At 43.9% G+C, this 20,194-nt stretch overlaps 1 long non-coding RNA gene across 15 annotated transcripts in view; it reads right to left on the bottom strand.

The window, feature by feature from the left end:
- Nucleotides 1–13,459: 13,459 nt before the first annotated feature.
- LOC123149153 (uncharacterized) overlaps nt 13,460–20,194 on the bottom strand; it is a 32,282-nt gene continuing 25,547 nt past the window's right edge. For 10 of the 15 annotated variants that reach the window (XR_006474427.1, XR_006474423.1, XR_006474434.1 and 7 more), the window contains 4 exons: nt 15,887–15,946; nt 14,704–15,373; nt 14,419–14,548; nt 13,460–14,330 (listed from right to left, as the gene is read on the bottom strand). This is a non-coding gene — a long non-coding RNA (uncharacterized lncRNA). Of the gene's footprint in view, nt 14,331–14,418; nt 14,554–14,703; nt 15,374–15,886; nt 15,947–20,194 lie in introns of all 15 variants that reach the window. The other 5 variants (XR_006474428.1, XR_006474436.1, XR_006474435.1 and 2 more) reach the window with 5 other exon arrangements.

The following is a 20,194-nucleotide window of genomic DNA, read 5'->3' as shown; positions in this document are numbered from 1 at the left end:
TAAAAACAACATTTGAATGTACATAGTACGATACTTAATATCGATGTTTCAATTCGGTGTACATTGTAAGATTTGAACCGAGGACCTGGCATACGGGTAATTATTTCGAATTCGTGCCATACTAAGTTTTGAAAAGTTGACATTGACTCAGTTTGTTGTGCTATTTTGTAGGTCATATGTTTGAATCCATCCAAAAGTTTTCTCACTACCATGGTGTTCATCATATACATATGAATTTGTATTAAAAAAGTAGCGTGGATACAGTGAAATGCGAAATCCACGTTAGAATTGGAGATTGCTACATGACACACACTCTAATTCAAATAACTAACTACGTGACACACACTCTAATTCAAATAAATAATTATGTGAGACACACTCTAATCCACGTTAGCGTGGGTACCGTTTTGATTTTTTTTCAAATAACTCCTCATTAATTAATTTATAGTACTCCCTCTGTTCACTTTTATAAGACCTTGAAGACATTTCAGACAATGTGCAAAACAGTTCATTTTAAGTTGTCTGAAACGACTTACAAAAGTGAACGGATGGAGTATCTCGTTTCGAATGACTAATTATTGCAAGGAAAACACGGGCATGGTAATACATACAGATTCATTTGCAAATGAAAGAAGATTCGTTTACATTCTCAAATGTAGGTGCACCAGGAAAACCAAGGTCGTGTCGGGGTGGACGCTGCTTCGGTGCCTTAAAGGCAACTGCCTTTGGGTCACTCACAGGTGGGCTAGCCACCTGTTGGGCCCATATGTCATGGACACAAAGGTAGGCGCCTTAAGGCACCGAAGCATAGTCCTGTCGGGGTGGTCGCGTGTGTCGGACGGATGCGTAGCACCCAGCCACCCATCCCCCTCCCCCCAAAAGGACGGCGACAATATGAGTTCGCACTTCCACGTTTCAGATTGAAATATCTGGCAGCCCCAATTCCAGCCCTGAAAAATCTCTCTTCTCCACTGTCCCCTTCCGCGCCCAGATTGCTCAAATCCCTAATTCGCCGCCAACCCTTGAATCGCCCCTCGTCTCGTCTCTTTCCCCATCGTTCCCCACCTCTGTGCCGGACGACGACGACGAAGACGACGGTCGCGCTTCACCACCGCACCGGAGCTACCTCATCTACGCCCTCGTCCACCTCACCGGGTGGTCCACCGATAACGTCGGCCACCGCAACCGACGTGCCTCACAGACACCGAGTTCCACCGCATCAGGTGCGCTTCACCGACGCCGTCTCCCAGCTCACCGGGGCTACTTCCCGAGCACATCGTCGCACCTCCGCCCCCCGAGGCCGTTGGGGCTTCACCAACGGTCTCGTCCACCGCATCGTAGCGCTCCGCTGCCACTCAAGATCTGCATCCGTGAGCGGCCAGCCAACGCCAGCGCATCACCCTCAACGGCTCTGAAGTGACCCGCACTCTAGCTAGGCGAGCATGCCCAAACACCGGCCCGAACTAGGTATCCACACATCACTCCCTTGTGCACTGTTCCGACGATGTTTGTATATCTTTTCACTGCTCTCTTAGCTTACATGCCTATGCAACTCTGACCTTAACTCTTATTTCTTCTGGAGATATCATCTGAAACAAGCAAATCCATATTTTAGCGAAGCATGACGGTGCTACGGGATCTGGTACACATCCTGCACACCCGTATAACCTTGTAAGTATCTGTCCTTCGGTAGAACATCAAGGTCGATTCCTCTTATTTTATCAACCATTCGCCGTGTCAAAAATGCAGAGGGGGATGCAAGGAGCACAAGGCATGCACATCCAAGCAAGTGGTAACATGGACTTGTACATGAAACATCCCAAGCGCAAGCAGAGCTGCAGTGAGCCTGTACAATGAGCTAGCGTAAGTCCCTGCATTTCATTTAATTCATACTGGCATTCGTGTATGATTTGTGTGCAGTGGCTGATCCACGAATTCAAGTTACCAGGGGCGGACATTTAACTTAAAAAATACGAAGGCACTTGCACTCCAGAAATCAACATAACTTGAGAAATGTGAAGCTACATGCACTTTGAAAACCAGCTAATGATCCAAAGTAGTTCAGATTATAAACACTAAATGATGCAAGCACCAAAAAACACAAAATGCAACATGGTGTACAAGGACTACAAACATGGTATGTACCTGCTTGAATTATTCGTTCTCTGGCTGAAAATATCGAAGTGTAATTGCACGTATAACCAGTGCGCAAACTGCATATCAATATATCTATCCTGCACAAGTATGACAATAGTTTCAAACAACAGATTAGAAAAGTATTTATGCTATGTTGTCATGATACGGGGACTTTCTGGTAGATGGCCTCGACGTTTCCTCAAGCTATGAAAATGCACTATAATTTGCTTGCCATCAATGCCTGCAAATCTCTGTCTCTCTCAACATAGTAGATCATCATTAGACACTAAATCCTTCAATGAGCTTGCAAAATGCTTGCATTAGAACCCTCATTAGACACTATATGTTCATCACCAGGAGCATGTAAAATGTTTGCATCAAATCCTTCATTAGCAGTCTGTTCATTAGACACTTCAGGCTCAAGAACAACATGAGCTTGTATGTTTGCACCGGAAACTTGATTAGATACATCAGATTCAGTCAGTTCAGTATTGATTGGGGGAGTTATAAAATAAGTAGAAATTGGTTTCATTTTCTCATAGATTCCCTACATACAAGCAGTTTTACAACACCGTCAGGTTTAACTATTGACCAAAAATTGAAGAGTTGAATTAGATATAATCAAGGATGTGATGTACCTGCTCGTTGCGCATGCTACTCTTGCAAGCTGCGACTGTCCGTTTGCGCAAGCTCGATGCCATGCCCGTGCTGCCGCCGCTGCCTCCCACGCAGGCTACACCCAGGGTTGGATCTTCATCTTCTTGTCCTTCCGTTCGCTTGAAGCCCGGCGACTGCCCTCCAACGAGGGCGCGAGGAAGTGCTGTGTCGGTCTGTCCAGCGGCGACTAGGTTAGGAGTGAACCAGACTGGAGGCTGGAGCGAATGAATTGGGATTTTTCCTGCTGTCGATCGATATGGGAGGCGCTCATTTGGGCCGCGAGCCTGCTATAGGGCCTGCCTTGCACTTATGTTATTGGCCCATCCAAATTGAAACATTTTTCTTCATTTTTTACATTGCCTGCTCGTGCGTTGGGACGAACAAAACTAGCATGGGCCAACCTGGACGACTCAAACTAGGTGCACACTTTCCAGCCACCTGAGGCGGCCGCCCATACCAGCCCCTATGGTTGCGCCGCCCCTTTTTGCGTGTATGATTGGATAGTGAAAAATATTCTAGTGGCGCTTTTGATTTACCCACAGAATGGTTGAATTGCTTGTTTCTATGAACTGAGTTCGCCAATAATGTGAAGGATGCCAGTCTTTTCATCCTATTGTAGATTGCTTAGATCTCGATATGCCAAAAGTAATCGCATGAAATATACAGTAAAAGCCAGTGTGATGTGTTTGGCTACAATTAGTCTGACTACACGTCCTCATATAAACATATCAAGGACGCACCATCTTACCAGATTAACCATTCGACTTACCCATGCAGTGTGGGAAGAAAGAAGTATTGGGACTGCGTATCCAAGCAATTGATGCCATGGACTCCTTCGTACAACCTTGTAAGCGAAAAAGAAGTTGCAGTGTGCCTGTACAAAGAACTAGCGTAAGTTCAGTTACATGCTTCTCGGAATTTTAGTTAGCCACTTATTGCAAAATTGTTCAATTACGTTGCTTGGCTTAATTTAGTTTGCTACTGATTACATAATGACACAGCCTGTTAATCATATTGTAGACCGCGCCTATCTATGTGTTTGATACTTACTATTAAGAATTACGTGTTTGCCTTAACTTAAATATCTACTTGTTTGTTTAACCGCTTTGTTGCTGCAACAACGGGTTATAATGATGTTAATAACTACTTTTCAGCATCCAATTGAAACTCTTTAATTCCTTGTTTGTTTAACTGGTTTGCTGTTATAACTCCCAATTGAGATGTTTTGCTAACTTCAACTTTTCTGAATCCAATCAGAACTTTAATGGCAAAACAGGTTAGCCTAAGATCAAAGAGCGAGGTCCCCATGGACGTTGCATCATCCCACAGCAATGGCACCGGCCCAATCGTGCATTATGAATTGCCAACTGCTGATGCTCTAGAGGCTAAACTAGTGGTAGAAAGAGATTCTGCTTCTGCACTTAGAGATGAAGTTGACATGTTGAGGAAGCAAACAACACAATCACAAGCAGTACTCAAGACAAACATTAAATATTTGGTGGATTTCAAAACGAAGGAAGCTGAGACTGACCAGATTGTTAAGGTCCTGAAGGAAAAAAGGAAATTAAATTCCTACTTGGTAAATCATAGGTGAAATGTTCTTTCCATAGTTGAATAACCTTTGTGTTGTCTGTTCATGTAATCAATCAAACCATTTGTTTTAGAGATCATGTAATAATTGTTTTTTTTGTTTTTTTGTTTGTAATTTTATTTGAGCACAAGTCTGTATTAATTGATAAGACTCGGAGACATTTCATTTGGATTGCTGTGCCAGACCTACAAATATGCTGATCGGGCTGAATGTGCATTCAGCAATAGTAGTATAGATGGACCATAAGTGGCACGCATCGGAAAGGGCCAAGATGCTGGCTAAAAAAAGGATGTTGTTGTAGCCAAAAAAAGTACAGCGGCCTGGCTTATGTATGTTAGTTGATATTATTGATCCATATACTCTATAAGTGTTTATATGTTTGTTAGTTCCGTACATTCTTGATTGATTGACTCGGTATTTGAATCTTGATACATCGCTTGTGTACATATCTAAATGGGAGTACACATTATGCTGCGTGTGACATTTGAGCTGGACATGAAGTGTTCCAAATATTCGAATTCACCTTAACTGGATTCTAGTTTCTGAATTTGAGTATCGGCATTTGTAAACCATATTCATATATGACAGTGGAATACATCTTTGTCATCCTTTTGAAGATATATAAAAACACATAGAATGATTTATAAAGATTCATATAGGAATACAAAATGGATTCGAATTTAGTTGCCAGGGTAAACGTGGATGCTTATTGTCCCAAAATTCGAAAGAAACAGCAAAATGTCCACTCCCACATCGGCTGCCCGAAGCCAAGTGTTTGGGAGATGGAAATTACTGTCTACCCATTACACGGACAATCCATCGGCCCGATTTCCACTGCTCTAAATAGGGGTAGGTTAGTAACTTCAATTAGACGTGACACGACCGCCTCTGAGCCCATTCCGACACGATGGGCGTCAAACATGGGCGGCAAAACTCATTTGATTCAAGCTCGTCCGAAAGACCTCTGTTTCTTCCTCCATTCCCCATTCATACACGGTGGGCGGCAAAACACCCTCTCCTCGTCCGAAATAGATGTAGGCTAATATTTTAAATAGGGGCAGATGTGTAACTTCCATCAGACGTGACACAACCGCCCTACCTGTCAGCCCCGTTCATACACCATGGGCGCCAACCGTGGGCGGCAAAACACCCTCTCCTCGCCCGAAATAGTTACCGGCAAATATTTGGGAGATGCGAGATTACTGTCCTATCCCCAACCAACGAGACATCCAAATTTGAAACGGGGGATAAGTTCATAACTTTCCCATATTTCAGACAGGCACATCCCAAAAACATGGTTCCCCGTACCTCTCCCTCCATTTTCCCATTCATACACCGTCCGTGCTAGAACACCCCATTCCCACACCAGCCTCCGTCTGCCACCCCATCCATCGTCGCCGTCCTCCACCACATCCATCGCCACCGTCCTCCACCATGACGGAGCACCTACCAAGACCGTGTCGTCCACTGCTAGAGATGGACGTTTCTCATCCACGGCGACGGACCAATAGCCTTGCATTGCGTCCTCTCGCTTCATCGGCGCCGTCGTCCTCTTTGCCGGGGCCGCTCACACGACCTTCTCTTCCACCGCAATGGGACTTATCCCTTGATGCACCCGTCTACCATCGCAGATCTGCTTCAACGCCACCGGCAGCCATCGCACCCCCGATGCCTACACGGGGCCGCAAAAGAGGTGGTACTTCATATCTCCTCAACTTTTTGATCTCAACTAGAAAATAGATCTTAACTTGGTTACTCTAGTTTCTTTTCAGCTCTTAGAATTTAGTTCTTAGTTCGAAGCAAACTATGGATTCTAAATATCATTTCTCCCGTTTGCAGCTTCAAATCTGCCATGGCACAGCCATAATACGGTTTAATTGATCATGCTTAGGGTTTAATTGATCATGTTGGTTCCGTGGTGGTTTCTTTAATAGAAATCGGAGGGGAAACCCTCTTTTGCTAAAAAAATATGCTTAGAGTTTCCCCCTTTTATGATCACTATACGATCAGAATACATGCTTCGTGTCATAATAACACTGCTCCACCCATCAAGCTAAACAAGCTTAGTTGTTCAAATACGAATCTGATATTATTAAAACAGAGTTGTTTAATTGGTCAGCTAAATGTTCCTAAATTAGTTTCGAAAATGCATGTTCGCCGCTCGGGTGTGTATCTCTGTGTGTGATCTGGTTAGCACGGTAGGGGAGGTGAACTTTGCAGATGCAGGGGTTTATAGGGAGACACTCTCCGAGTTGAAACCGCAATGCATTCCATAGATAATCTGACTACTTTTTATGTTTTCATGAATCTCATATTCTGAACAACATCATAATGATTATGAGCTTGCGCGCATGGAAAGAATAAAGCAGAACAATGCCATGGCTATCAAACTTGGCATTAAGGGACTGAAATCAAGTATGGATGCAATGCAATGCAAACACTCTCCACCTACAGATTCATGCTCAGAATATGATCCTAACAGTGATTCTGAGCTAGAGGGAGACCTAAGTCAATGTAGCTCCCTATTGGAGGAGTCAGAGGAAGATGCCCTATCTTATTCACCCATCAAGGTACTTGCTCTAACTTTCCAAGGTTACATTGCTCACACATATCTTGCAACTGATGCTTTGCATTGCTTCTACTTCGTTGAACTGCCATTAGCTTAGTTTACACATCGTGTATGTGAATACGCCCTGCCTATCCATTTTCAGTACATATTCCATCTGTCATCATACCATATTTATCCATTCAAATGTTGTTCTTGTGTATCATACGTTCAAAAGGAAGAGGACGATTGCTGATCGTGGAGGAGCATAAGCAAAGTATTTAGAAAAGGTAGTGGCACCTGATAAATCAAATAGCCCATTAGGTGTAGTTGCAATATCACCTGACCCACAAAATACCCCAACTCTAGCAGACTCTAGCCCTACTACACTGGTCATTTTTGATGCCCCAACTCAGCAGACCCCAACTGCAGCAAACAGTATGATTATGCCAGTTGAAATAGCACCAACTGTATGACGCAAAACCCCCATTCCAGCAAAGAGTACACCAAATCTAGTTGCCAAATCCCTTTTCGAACCAGAGAGCCCCAATTGCAGCAAATAGGACCCCTGTTCCATTTCTTCCCAGTTTAGAAGACGAAGCTTATGTTGTTGTCAGGAACTTTGTGCGCATCTTTCCTTCATGGAAAGATTATACCGCAGACACAGAACAACTAGTCTTCCTCCGCAACTTACGCGTAAGTAATGTACTAATGTTATTCATGGTCATTACTACATATGTTTCTGCTGACAGAAGACATAAGATTTCATTCTTTTAAATAGGCGAGGCGCAAACTGGATTGTGATGACGAGCAAGGGTTGGTTGCGCTTTTCAAGCACTCATTGATGAAGTATCGTTCCTACCTGAGGCAAGCGCACTTCGATGGCAAGCCTCTGAACGAAATTTTTGTAAAGTCTCCGGTGCTACATTTATCCGACGGTGACTGGAATAATCTTGTTACACATTGGTCTCAGCTGCAGCGTAAGGTACTGTCTATGATATCACATCACAATTTGAACTACATTTCTGCATTTGCCTTAATGTCTCACTTGTATGAAAACTGTTAGCAGAAGGACATTCATTCTCAAGGGACCACAGAATCTCGCAACTATACTGCACACTTCATCGCTCTTGTGAGTACCTCTTGCCCTGTATGACCATATTTACTTTCATAGCTGTTTGATTATGTAGCATCACTGCACATGTTAGCCTCGTAATCGTCCATTTGGTGGACATTATAAGATCCGTATGGACTCTTACATAAATTTAGAATCAACCCAATGCTTTTGAAGAGGTTTAGCTCTGCAGTCCTCTTGTAAGGACTGAACGTGGTCTATCACTGTACTTACATTAACAACTACTCCCTCCATCCCATAATATAAGAACGTTTTATATAGTACACCAGTGCTCAAAACACTCTTGTATTATGGGAAGAGGGATTGGTTCATTTTGTAGCATTATGCATCTTATCTCCCTCGCCCACCATTTACTAAAAAAGATCATATCTATATTTAATCTTACCAACAAGTAGAATACACAGACAATGCCAGTGCAGAAGTGTAGCCCATTGCTCTTGTCAGTACATTTTGTCCTGTAACGCTTGTACTTCCAGGGATTGGTAGTTAATTATGTAGCATCAATCTGCATCTTATCTTCATTATCCTCTATCCCTTCCAGTATTATCATATCTATAATTACTCTCTACAAAATGTAGAGTACAAGCAATGCTTATGAAGAAGATTATGTGCTGAAATTCTTGAGTTATCCTTCCCTTGCCATGGAGAAGGGCATTATAAAGCCGGTGTTAACTGTTAATGTAAGTCAGTCCTTCTAACGCCTTTATCCTCAACTGCTGTTTAATTTGCTCATACTCCCTATCGTTTACTGTTGTTTAGTTTGTTGTTTCTACCAAAATGCATGTTCGTAAGAACCGTAAGTTCTAAGTTTTACTTGTAAAACCAAATTCCTTATTCATACCATGCACATTACTTAATACTCCCTATATGTATGCTTGTTTTTGTGGATCTATAATCTAGTGTGTGGTGAAGCAGCCCACGTTTGCACCTTGTCATCTCCTGTTTTATCTTACTGATGTGGCTGGTGATATGAACAACATGCCATGCACATTATCCAAAATAGATACAATGATTTTATTTTCCCTTCATCTATGCTTGTTATGTTGACATGGTAATCCAGTAGTGTGGTGAAGCTCCCCGCATTATGAACAATGCCAAATTATGCTATTGATATTTTGAACATACTCTTTATTTTCTAATTTGAAATTGGATAGAATTGACAGAACAGTTATCATCTTTGTCTATACACGTGCAAAACATGTCATCTCTCTGCTTTGTTTCAGGGTGATATGCCTAATGGCATGCACAAGTCTGCTGAAGGCTGTGAGACAAACCCAACATATATTGCAGCAAAGAAGGCAAAACATCTTGAAGATAGCGAGACAACCCCAAAGTCTTGTCTTGATACAGTGTTCAAGTTACTTGAGACTAACAGTCAGACAAGCTCACAAAATTCGTTGTCTGAATCAGTTCGACTTCTTCAGTCCCAAGTTCTAGCAGAAAGGCATTCTGCAACTCAACTTCGACTTGAAGTCCTATCTCTAAGAAAGATTGCGGAGAACACCAATGAGAACCTCATCGCTAAACAACTACACCTAGAAGCTATGACCGACATGCTAGGCCGGTCTCACAGCCTTACTCAGCAGCTTGCGCAGCAGTTCCCCCGCAAGGCTAACCTTTCTTGAACTGTCTTGGAAGTGGTCTCGGTTCAGTATTATTTTGTTACGCTGCAATGGTGCCCAGTTTTTGTAATCTGCTTCTTCGTTGCGCTTTATGATCACTGGTGGCGAACTTTGATGCCCAGTGGATGTAATATACCTTAAATCCTTTATTGTGTAGTGTAGGTTTATTCTTAGTTACTATGCCGTAATTTCTTTATTGTATAGAGTAGGTTTGTTCTTAATTCCTACTAGTTACGCAGCAACCCGAAATGAACCCTGGCCCATGATTGTGCGAATCAAATCACGAGCTTTTAACAGGCCAAAATTGTCTGGGTCCTTGTTTGGCCCAATCAGATATCGACTACGAGCAGGCCGGATGCAAACCGGGCCATAGTTAGGCCCAACTATATGACGGGCTTTCAACAGGCCGAAATTAATATAGGGTCGAAATGTTAAACGGGCCCTTAACTGGCCAAAGCTAATATCAGGCCGAATTACTAAGTGGGCCTTTAGCAAGTGGGCCCAAAAGCATATTGTCTAGTTGACGGGCCGAATCTGATATGGGCCATAATTGAGCCCAAAGCCTCTTAAAGGGCCGGACCTGATCTGGGCCGTAATTTGGCCCAGAAAGTGGTAGGCTTTTAATGGACCGGATCTCATATGGGCCACTATTAGGCCCGGAGCGTGGCAGGCCATTAATGGACCGGATCAAATATGGGCCGGCATTTGGCCCAAAACATGGCAGCCAGTTAATGGGCCAGCCTACTAGGGTCCTCAAAATCTTGTGGGCCTACAGCTGGGCCGGCCCATTAATGTCAGCGAAATCTCATGGGGCTTTAGCTGGGCCGGCCCATTATGACCCACAAGAATCTTGTGGGCCTTTACCTGGGCCGGCCCATTATGGCACACAAAAATCTTGTGGGCCTTTACCTAGGCCGGCCCATTATGGCCCGCAAAATCTTGTGGGCCTTTAGCTGGGCCAGCCCATTATGGTCCGCAAAATCTCATGGGCCTTTAGCTGGGCCGGCCCATTATGGTCCGCAAAATCTTGTGGGCCTTTAGTTGGGCCGGCCCATTTAAACTTGTTGGGCCGTGCCACATGTCGACGTATCATAGGCGCCTTCTGTCCAGTGAGTGGATGGCATCTGTCCCGACGATGAGCCGACACGTGTTTCCTCTAGCCAATGATGATTTTACACGTGGAAAATCCCCATTGGTCGGGGCTATTAACGGGTTATCGGATCGAAAACCCGACCCGACATGAGTAGAGCCAGGTGCCGGCCCAAGTTTGAGGATGGCACCGGCACTTCTTCGACAGGGTCCGTCACCATATCAGGCAGCTCCTTAAGAACCTCAATGCTGCATTCCATTGTGAAGGAATCGCCTCAGAGAAACGCCGACGCCGCCAGCGCGCGCCGCCCGACGACCGCCGCCTTGGTCGAGCATTCCTGGGGGCGACTGAACACCTTTGAGATGCTGATTTCATTGGACGGTTTGAGTATCCCTCTCGGGTCGACCAGCCGGCATCCTATGGCCACCCTCACGCTGCCCCTGCGGGGCTTGCTGTTGCTGAGGAAGGCCACCTCCAACACCACGTACGCACCGCCGCCGGCAGAGCTCATCGCGGGGTAGACGCGGACCACCCACTCATACCCGTCGAAGCTCCACCTGGATCTGACGCAGTCGTCGTGGTCCATGCTCTCGGTCAGGCTGAAGCCGTCGATCTTGAGCATCCGCACCGAGCGCGCGACGGCGGTGAAGCTTATGCAGGTGTTCTCCATGGTGAAGGCCTGTGCCTCAGATCAGAAGGGTGGACATGGACGCGTGTGAGCACGATTCAGCAGGCGAAGAGAAAGGCGTGAAGGCAGAGGAGGCGAAGGGCAGCTCACTGACGTCACTCGAGGCTGGATATGAGGACCCTGCGCGAGCGCCGACGGATGAGGGCTAGGCCTGGTGTCCCGGTGTCGGCGAGGCTGGCCGGCTTGCTCGACGAGCCGGACCCGCGTTTGGCTGGTGGATCCGGCCGGATTTGGGGGCTCGACGAGCCGGACCCGCGATTGGCTGGTGGAGGCCGGCGGCGCCGGGGAGGAGAAGGTGGAGGTGGCAAGTGAGTAGGATTCCAACTTTTTTTTTGAGAAATGAGTAGGATTCCGACTGATTGGGCAAAGCTCGTCAAACGGGCCGGCACGGCACACGGTTAGTAAACGGGCCGTCCCGTGCCGGCCCGCATGCTGCACTCTCGAGCCCAGGCACGCCCCAACTGCTATTCGGGGCGGCACGGCGGCACAGCAGGCACGCTGGCTGTTACCTTGAAAAAATGTCTGGATTTTGAAAAGAAAAATGTTGTTTTTTATGTGGACATTCTCGTTTTTTCAACAGGATTGTTTATTAATGCTAAAAATCTGACGTCAGATCGAGCATTTGTTATGGCAATTTGTGTTGGCGTGAGCCTTAAGGATAGCATATTTAGTTTGCAAGCAAATAATTTCCTAACAAAAAATGATCGAGCATTTGTTATGGCAATTTGTGTTGGCGTGAGCCGTAAGGATAGCATATTTAGTTTTCGTAGGTTTGAATAGTACTACACTGCTACCGGCCGCCACATTGTTTTTCATTCGTGAAAGTAACTAGTTTTTCTCTAGCAAGTTATTACGATCGAATGTTTCGATTCGGTTTTATTTGTGTTGCTTTGGTTTTATCCGTGTTTCGCTCGCTCACTTGGTTGTTTCTTCTGGTTTATCTGTGTTGCCTTGGTTTTATCCTTTGTTTCGCTCGCTTGCTTGGATGTTTCTCTCTGTTTTTATCTATGTTGCCTTGGTTTTATCCTTTAGCCTTTTTCTTCAGCTCGCTCTACTGCTAGCTCAAAAAGAATACTTCCATCATTTTTATTTGAGAAAGTACATTAAATCGAAAGATGTGCAAGGATTTAAAAAATGATGCAAATTAAATAAATCATAAATTGTGATTTTTTGAAGTATTTCAAATAATATTCATGAATTTAAAAAATGGTTTGCAAATTTAAAAAATGTTAACAGACCTTAAAAAGTTCATGAACTTTCAAAATATTCACTTTAAAAATTATTCATGAAATTTAATATATGTTCATTGGTTTTAAAAAAATGTCATGATTTTTAAAAAAATCATGAATACAAATGTGAAAAAAAATTCAAAATAAATAATCAAAAATAATATTAAAACCAAAAGAGAAATAAAGTAATAAAAAACTAAAAACTAAGCAATGCCTTGTAGAACATGCTCAAATAGAGGGAGCTTAGTATCTCAAAGATTTTAAACCAAAGTGAGTTTAAGGGTTGTTAGTTTGAAATGGACTTCTAACTGGTAACGTCCACATTTGCAATAAGAAAGAAAAATAGTGCAACATAATGCATTTTTATTGCTAGTGAATGACAGGAAATAAATTTGTGCACAAAAAGTGGCCTTGCTAGCCCACCACGAATGTCCTCTTGTCACACCAAATGTGTATCTATATCTATATCTATACCAATATAAAAGGACCCAAAGTGGCAGATCCAACTAATCTTGACCATCAATCCAAGTCAATCCAACGACCTAGACTGCTCTAATATCGATAGCTCAACACGTTTAGCATGTAATTAATACCATACCATATATTGTGCTAATCATATAATTAACACGTAAATAATATCCTACCTAATATCCGCGCAATTAATATACTGCCTAGTATTAACGTGCATTGCATGTACACATTTACTAGTTACTTTAGAAGGAAGAAATGCAAAGTGTACATATCACGTTAACATCTACTACATGTGTATTTTTTTTAAAGAATTCTTAGTTCTGAGAATAGCTTGTGACAGAGAAAGCAAAAATCGATACTTGCACAAGAAAGAAAGCGCAAGAACATCACTACATCAGCGCAACAAATCAAGAACATGCTAGTTTCAAATTTGTGTTGGAGTAAACTACAAAAGCGGTAACTTAAATCTGCTTCGCTACGAAAGCAGGAACCGAAGTGTGCTTCGCTACAAAAGCAGCAACTTGAATCTCATCAGCTGCAGGAAACGAAGTCTGCCTTTATAAGACGAGCCAACGCCGTCACCTGACCATGTCCCTGATGCCATAAAGATTGCTCTGACTGTAACTGAAGAGTAGCTCGGCAATCCCATTGGCGAGTAACTGCAACGAAGAATCTGGTACTCGAGATCACGGCAGTAATCATGGCAGTTACCCTCTTGGTGTGTTCAAGGAACAATCTTGCTGTTCCAGAGAAACGACGATCTGAAAATCGCTTTGCTACACCGGACACCACATCCAGTATCAAGCCTTGTACCAGCTCCAAGTAGGAGTTGCTTCCTACTCTGTTTCCGAACACAGGTAGCCTCCTTCGTAGAATTTCTCCATTTCCTGTTCCACAAGCTGATGTTGACTGCCAAAAGCACAAAGAACTTGTTCCAGGATGTTCTGATTTTCCTTAGGCATTTCCTAAGGTTCAGAGAACAGATGATTCAGGAAACATGTAGAGCCTCTGCTAGAGCTTATCCCGAGTGCTCCTCCGGATCTGGAGTTCTGTGCGGACCTGCTGTACTGCTCCTCAGTGACCTTATAGGTCTGGCAGCACACATCATTAGGCGATTCCATTTCCGCATCCTTGGCAGCACATACCACCGGCACGAGGTTAAGGATCTATCGTTTATGGTATCAAGTAGATGAGATTTACATACTTACAAAGTGATTAGATATGCTCGTATTACAGAAGTGATAGGTGCTGTACCTTCTGTGTGCAGAGTGCAGCACCATCTTGCTCTTGCATCCAATTCGGCCTAATACCTCAATCAACGGTTTCGGGTTCTAAGCAGCCAGAGGCGAGAGAAGGGCAGCTGGCATTGTACCTTCGAACAAGCCTGCACTAAATAGAAAACCTGAATATGAACATTTTTCGATCAATGTTTTCACACCTACTAGCGCTAAAAACTCATAGGACTACTATTAAGATGTGCAGCAGAAAAAAGAAAATAACCTAGAATTAAGACCAGCTTGGAAATTTATCTCTACTGACCTTTTCCACCAGCTGCAGTAAGTAACTCGGTGTCTAGACACAGCAGAGGCCATTCCAACCCAACAGTTCCTGTAGCTTGTGGAATCACAGGCTCTTTCCATTGCTACAACTCATTAGAATCAATACTTGGAATTATTTCCCTCAGTAGGCTAAATGATGATGCAGGCATGTTACATTCTGCACTGAACTGCAGTAGCTCGTTTTCTAGAACAGCAAAAGCATCAGCAAAAGCCTGCCATGAAAAGCATCAGAAAATACCGTAAGACTTATTGATCCGTGATTCGCTGGACAAATATTTGTATCTTCAAAGGCCAAACAAAGAACACATTAGTACTAGTACCGTGCAAAGACTAAATTTTAATACCGAGATTCCCCGGTCAAACGAATTATACCACATAAAAGAGCATAATCACAGGATGCCACAACTCCAAAAGCTCTAGACAGCAAAGGATGGATTCAACCAGTCCAGAAAAGATAATTTGAACCAACCTTGATGCATTGGTGGACCCGGAAACAATTCCTGCCCACATTGTTAGCAGGGCAAAGAGGTGACAGAAAGAAACAATGTATTACTGACAACGACTTTTATTACCTGTGCCCTCTTTCTCGGTTCAAATAAATTCATCTACTTTGGATGGAAATACGCATATGGCGTGGATCAAACACATTCCTGTCATCCAGAATGTTTGAAAGCAGTTAGAGGTCAGATGCACCAATATATTGCTAATTTAGCTATCCCAAAAGAGAAACCATACACAAGGGTCCAATAGTCATTCTAGCATACTTTACACGCTCTTTCCACATCAGGCACTAATCTTTTCCCTTGTGTTTTAAACAATAAAGTGTTCATACATACTCACTTACACACAAACAATACAGGAAATCCATCAAAAGGCTACCTAGATTCTGCCAAATACAAAACAGCAAAAATGTAGCATAAGTGGCAATTTAAAATAAAAATATGAACTTGCTAAGAAGAGGGGCAAGGGATAATTTTCTTTTTCCATTGCGACTACTGAAGTTTGAAACTCAAAGCTGGCCAAATATCTACATTCATGTGAGCCGATCATTAAAATAGAATATATTATACAGAAACAAATATCTCACAGAAACAGGATACAGTAATTAAGTTAAAAAAGTGTAGATTCCAACTGAGCTATGCTATTCAAGATGTGCAACTTACTTGGTTAATAGGCCGACCAAGATGATGTTCATGCTGAAGAAAACGAGTGGTTAACAACACCTGCAATGGATATTAAAAGATGAAGTTCTTTTCACAGGTCATCTCAAGAGTTAATGTCATTAATTAATACAATATGCTAACATGAAAAGTAAGACCAGGCGGTAAGCATCAACTATGTTATCCAAAGGTGAAAATATATAAGAAAATATAAGTTAGCTGGGGATCGTGCTTGTAATGCTGTTAGACATACATTATCAATCACTACAACAACAACAACAACAAAGCATTTAGTCCCAAACAAGTTGGGGTATGCCAGAGGTGAAACTCATAAGATCTCGGGACCAACTCATGGTTCTGTCACATGGATAGCAAGCTTCCACGCACCCATGTCCATGGCTAGTTCTTTGGTGATACTCCGGTCCTTCAGATCTCTCTTTACGGACTCCTCCCATGTCAAGTTCGGTCTACCCCGGCCTCTTTTGACATTATCAACACGTTTTAGTCGTCCGCTATGCACTGGAGCTTCTGGAGGCCTACACTAAATATGCCCAAATCATCTCAGACGATGTTGGACAGGCTTCTCTTCAATCGGTGTTACCCCAACTCTATCTCGTATATCATCATTCCGGACTTTGCCCTTCCTTGTGTGGCCACACATCCATCTCAAGATGCGCATCTCCGCCACACCTAACTGTTGAACATGTCACCTTTTAGTCGGCCAACACTCAGTGCCATACAACATTGCAGGTCTATAAGGGCTCAAAGCTGACCCCTGCTGTTCAATGCTACATACTAAACAAATCCAAAACCCTGCAAATGTTGCCTTCCAGCTTCTCTTTTTCTTTAGTTGAACCATCACCATGACAACACTAAAAATCAGAAATCACACAAAAACTATCATTATTTCATCCTTAGGATCATTTAAGGCGACATGTATATAAGCATCAAGGAGAAAATATTACTACTTTTTAATGGGAAATCATTAGTGCTTTCAAGCATGTGACAACTGACAAGAACCAAGAGCAGTGATGATAATTCATACTATGTATAATAGACATGATGCCACTTAAGTATGGCAATAAATTTATGTATAAATCATATAAGATCATTCTACGTAAGGCAATAATCCATAACTACAAGAGCCTGGGCAGACACTTTATGGTTCTGATCAATTGGGGTTGAAGCAGCTCGACAACCCAACATGCCAACATCATAGATGAGGTCCAGGGTATACTTTGAGAAAGAGCTATTCCTTTTTCAGACCTTGCCACTTCTATATCAAGGAAGTACTTGAGTCGACCAAGATCTTTAACTTCAAATGCCTTACTTAGGCACCCCTTTAACCTTGCTATCTCTACGTCATCTTCGCCGGCGATAATGATGTCAACAACATAAACTGCGACGATGGTTATTGTCCCTTTAGGGCTCATTCGGTTTGGAGGAAATCTAAACGTAGGAATTTGAAGTAGTATAGGAATTTGATAGGATGGCACTTGCCACCCTAAGGAATTGACTTGCCTCGTTCCTACGCGCAAAATGAGCTTTGAGTGGATGTGTAGTTTCCTCCAAAAGCATAGGAAATGAATAGTATTCCTACGAAATTCCTTTACGGATTTCCTACAAACCGAATGCATATATAGGAAATTTTCCTCTGGAATCCTTGTTCCCATGTTTTTCCTATAAAAATCCTCCAAACCGAATGAGGCCTTAGAGTGTCTATAAAACAATGTATGGTCACCATTTCATCATCCATACTCCATGTCACAGACCATCCGTCTAAACTTGTCAAACCAAGCTCTTGGAGACAACTTCAGTCCGTAAAGAGCTTTCTTTAGACTGCATACCTTGACAATAGTCTCTCTCAGAAGTCTAGAACCTAGGTGGAATCTCCATGTATACCTCCTACAAGTCCGCATGCAAGAAGACATTCTTCACATCAAGTTGGTGTAAAAGCCACTCGAAATTTGCTGCACAGGAGAGCAGAATCCTCACGGTGTTCACCTTTGCTACTGGAGCAAAGGTCTCATCGTAGTAAATGTCGTATGTTTGGCTGTAACCCCTCGCCACAAGCCTTTCTTTGTACCTCTCAACCTTTCCTTCTGCATTTTGCTTCACAGTGTACACTATGTATACCCACTTGCAGCTGACTGCTTTCTTTCCTGTTGGAAGGGGTATTAATACCCATGTCTTATTCTTACACAGAGCCTCCGGCTCTTCCACCATGGCCACCCGCCACTTTGAGTCCTCCTTTGCCTTTTTCCAGTCAGTCGGAATTGACACACACTAAAGAGAGGCAACAAACACTTTGTTGGCTGGAGATAATGCTTCATAGGGAACATAGTTTCTGTTAGGAAGTATTAGTATTGGTCCTGGAGTCCTTATTAGGCTATATTTCCTTTCCTTGTATCTCAAGTCTTGTGTAATAGAGGTAAGTTGGGCCTTGCAATAGAGATAAGTTGCATCATAACATGATATCATGAGCCCAGGTTTAGGGGTTTCTTCGGGCGCTGCAACTCCCCTCCCGATCTAATTCGTGTCGCTCCCGTCGTTGATGCCTCCTGAAATGATTCGTCTGGCTCCATCTGCAGGTCCGACCTTCGCAAGCAGCCGCCCGCTGGATCATGCCCACCCGTAGGTCTCCCTCGTTGGAAGTCAACTATCCTGCCGCAGGTCTCTCCCGCTGGATCACGCCTCTCCCACCCGACCTACGTTGGCAGCCTCCGGCCGTCTTCTAGGCCGTGTCGTCCACCACTGCCCCTGCCTCCCAATCTCCCATGGTTGTGTTCTCGCATAGAAGCTCCATCCAGATCGTGCCTCCCGCGTTGCTCCCCTGCACGCTCAGTTGCAGCCGTTGCTGCTCCTTTGTCGATGTGTGTGCGCCCTACTGGTGCTCCTCTATTAAGTGTGTTGCCCACGCTACTGGCTCTATGTGGCAGCTGGGACACCACCAACATGCGACCTCCGAGGCTTTTGACTCTCTGCACCAGGCTCTGCCGCCCGCCATCTTGCTCCGGTTGCATGTGCTACTCTGTTCTTGTGCGCTGTTCCTGGCCGGTTGCTCTGTTGCACATCAGGCTGCTGTGTCGCTACCCTTTGCTTCTTACTACCGGCACGCTTGCTCTCCTGCTGCTAATGCTAGTGTGCTGCTCTTCTACTACAGCTGCACTGCTTTGGCTTCTTTTGGCCACGTGTGTAGTTCCTGATCGGCTGCTACTACCTAGTATCTTTTGTAATATCAATCCATGAAAAAGGCTTCATGTTTCTTCCGCTGCCAACACCCCTCGTCTTTTAGCCGTCGCCTAGTTTATGTTTTCTAGTTTTTTATATTTTTCACAGCGGCCGCCAAATTGATATTTTGTGTTTCTCATGCCATGCGAGTCCACAATACCTTTGTCCGTCAGCCTTTCTCTGGTCCTGGTCCTTTCGATACAACTTTTGTGGCCTGCATGCCCTTGTTTTCTATAGGATTTTCATGGACTCCTTTTGCATTGCCGATCTACGCCGATTGTCTTAGCCGTCGAGCTTCTTTCGCCGTCAATTGTCGTGGGCTATGATTTTCTGTGCAATGTTTTATTCTCTTGATGTGCGATCTACCTTGGACAACCCATCTTCTCTTGATAATTATCTTGTATCTTCTATTGATGCAGTGTCTTTCTCTAATGTGCCTATCTCTTCCTTACCCCCTTGGCTTGACTCGACAAGTTTTGAAGACTCTTCATGTTGCGATGACACTCTCAAGACGCGGAGGAGGGGGGGGGAGTGTTAGAAAGTATTAGTATTGGTCCTGGAGTCCTTATTAGACTATGTTTCCTTTCCTTGCATCTCAAGTTAATAGTTTCCGATATCATTGTCATCAAACCCATACCATTTCTATAGTATCCCTGCTGTTGCTCGAGTAGTTCTCCTCAAGGCCACTGGCCCTTCAGCCTGATCCCCGAGGAGATGGAAGTCACATCAGTACTACCTTGTTCCGCCGGTGGCTGATCTAGTTGCTCCACCTGATGTGCAATACCCTCACCTCGCTTTCGTGAATACACCTTTAGATGCTCCTCTTGCTCTATTGTCCACCTCAGCACAGTACCGTTCTGAACCAGCACACACTTACGTGAATACACCTTTAGCAGCTCCTCTTGCTCTATTGTCCACCTCGGCACACTACCAATCTAAGCGCGGGCAATGTGCCAATCTGCACATCACTAGTGGAAGCCAATGCTTCTATGACAAGAGCCATAGGAGATACTATTGAGCCACCTGTTGACGGAGTCCTAGATTAGGGGGTACTCAGCATGTCGGTTGCCCATCCTTTGG

This window comes from Triticum aestivum, chromosome 7A, assembly GCF_018294505.1.
Source record: "Triticum aestivum cultivar Chinese Spring chromosome 7A, IWGSC CS RefSeq v2.1, whole genome shotgun sequence".
Classification (NCBI taxonomy): Eukaryota; Viridiplantae; Streptophyta; class Magnoliopsida; order Poales; family Poaceae; genus Triticum; species Triticum aestivum.
This window is presented reverse-complemented; position numbering and strand designations above follow the sequence as displayed.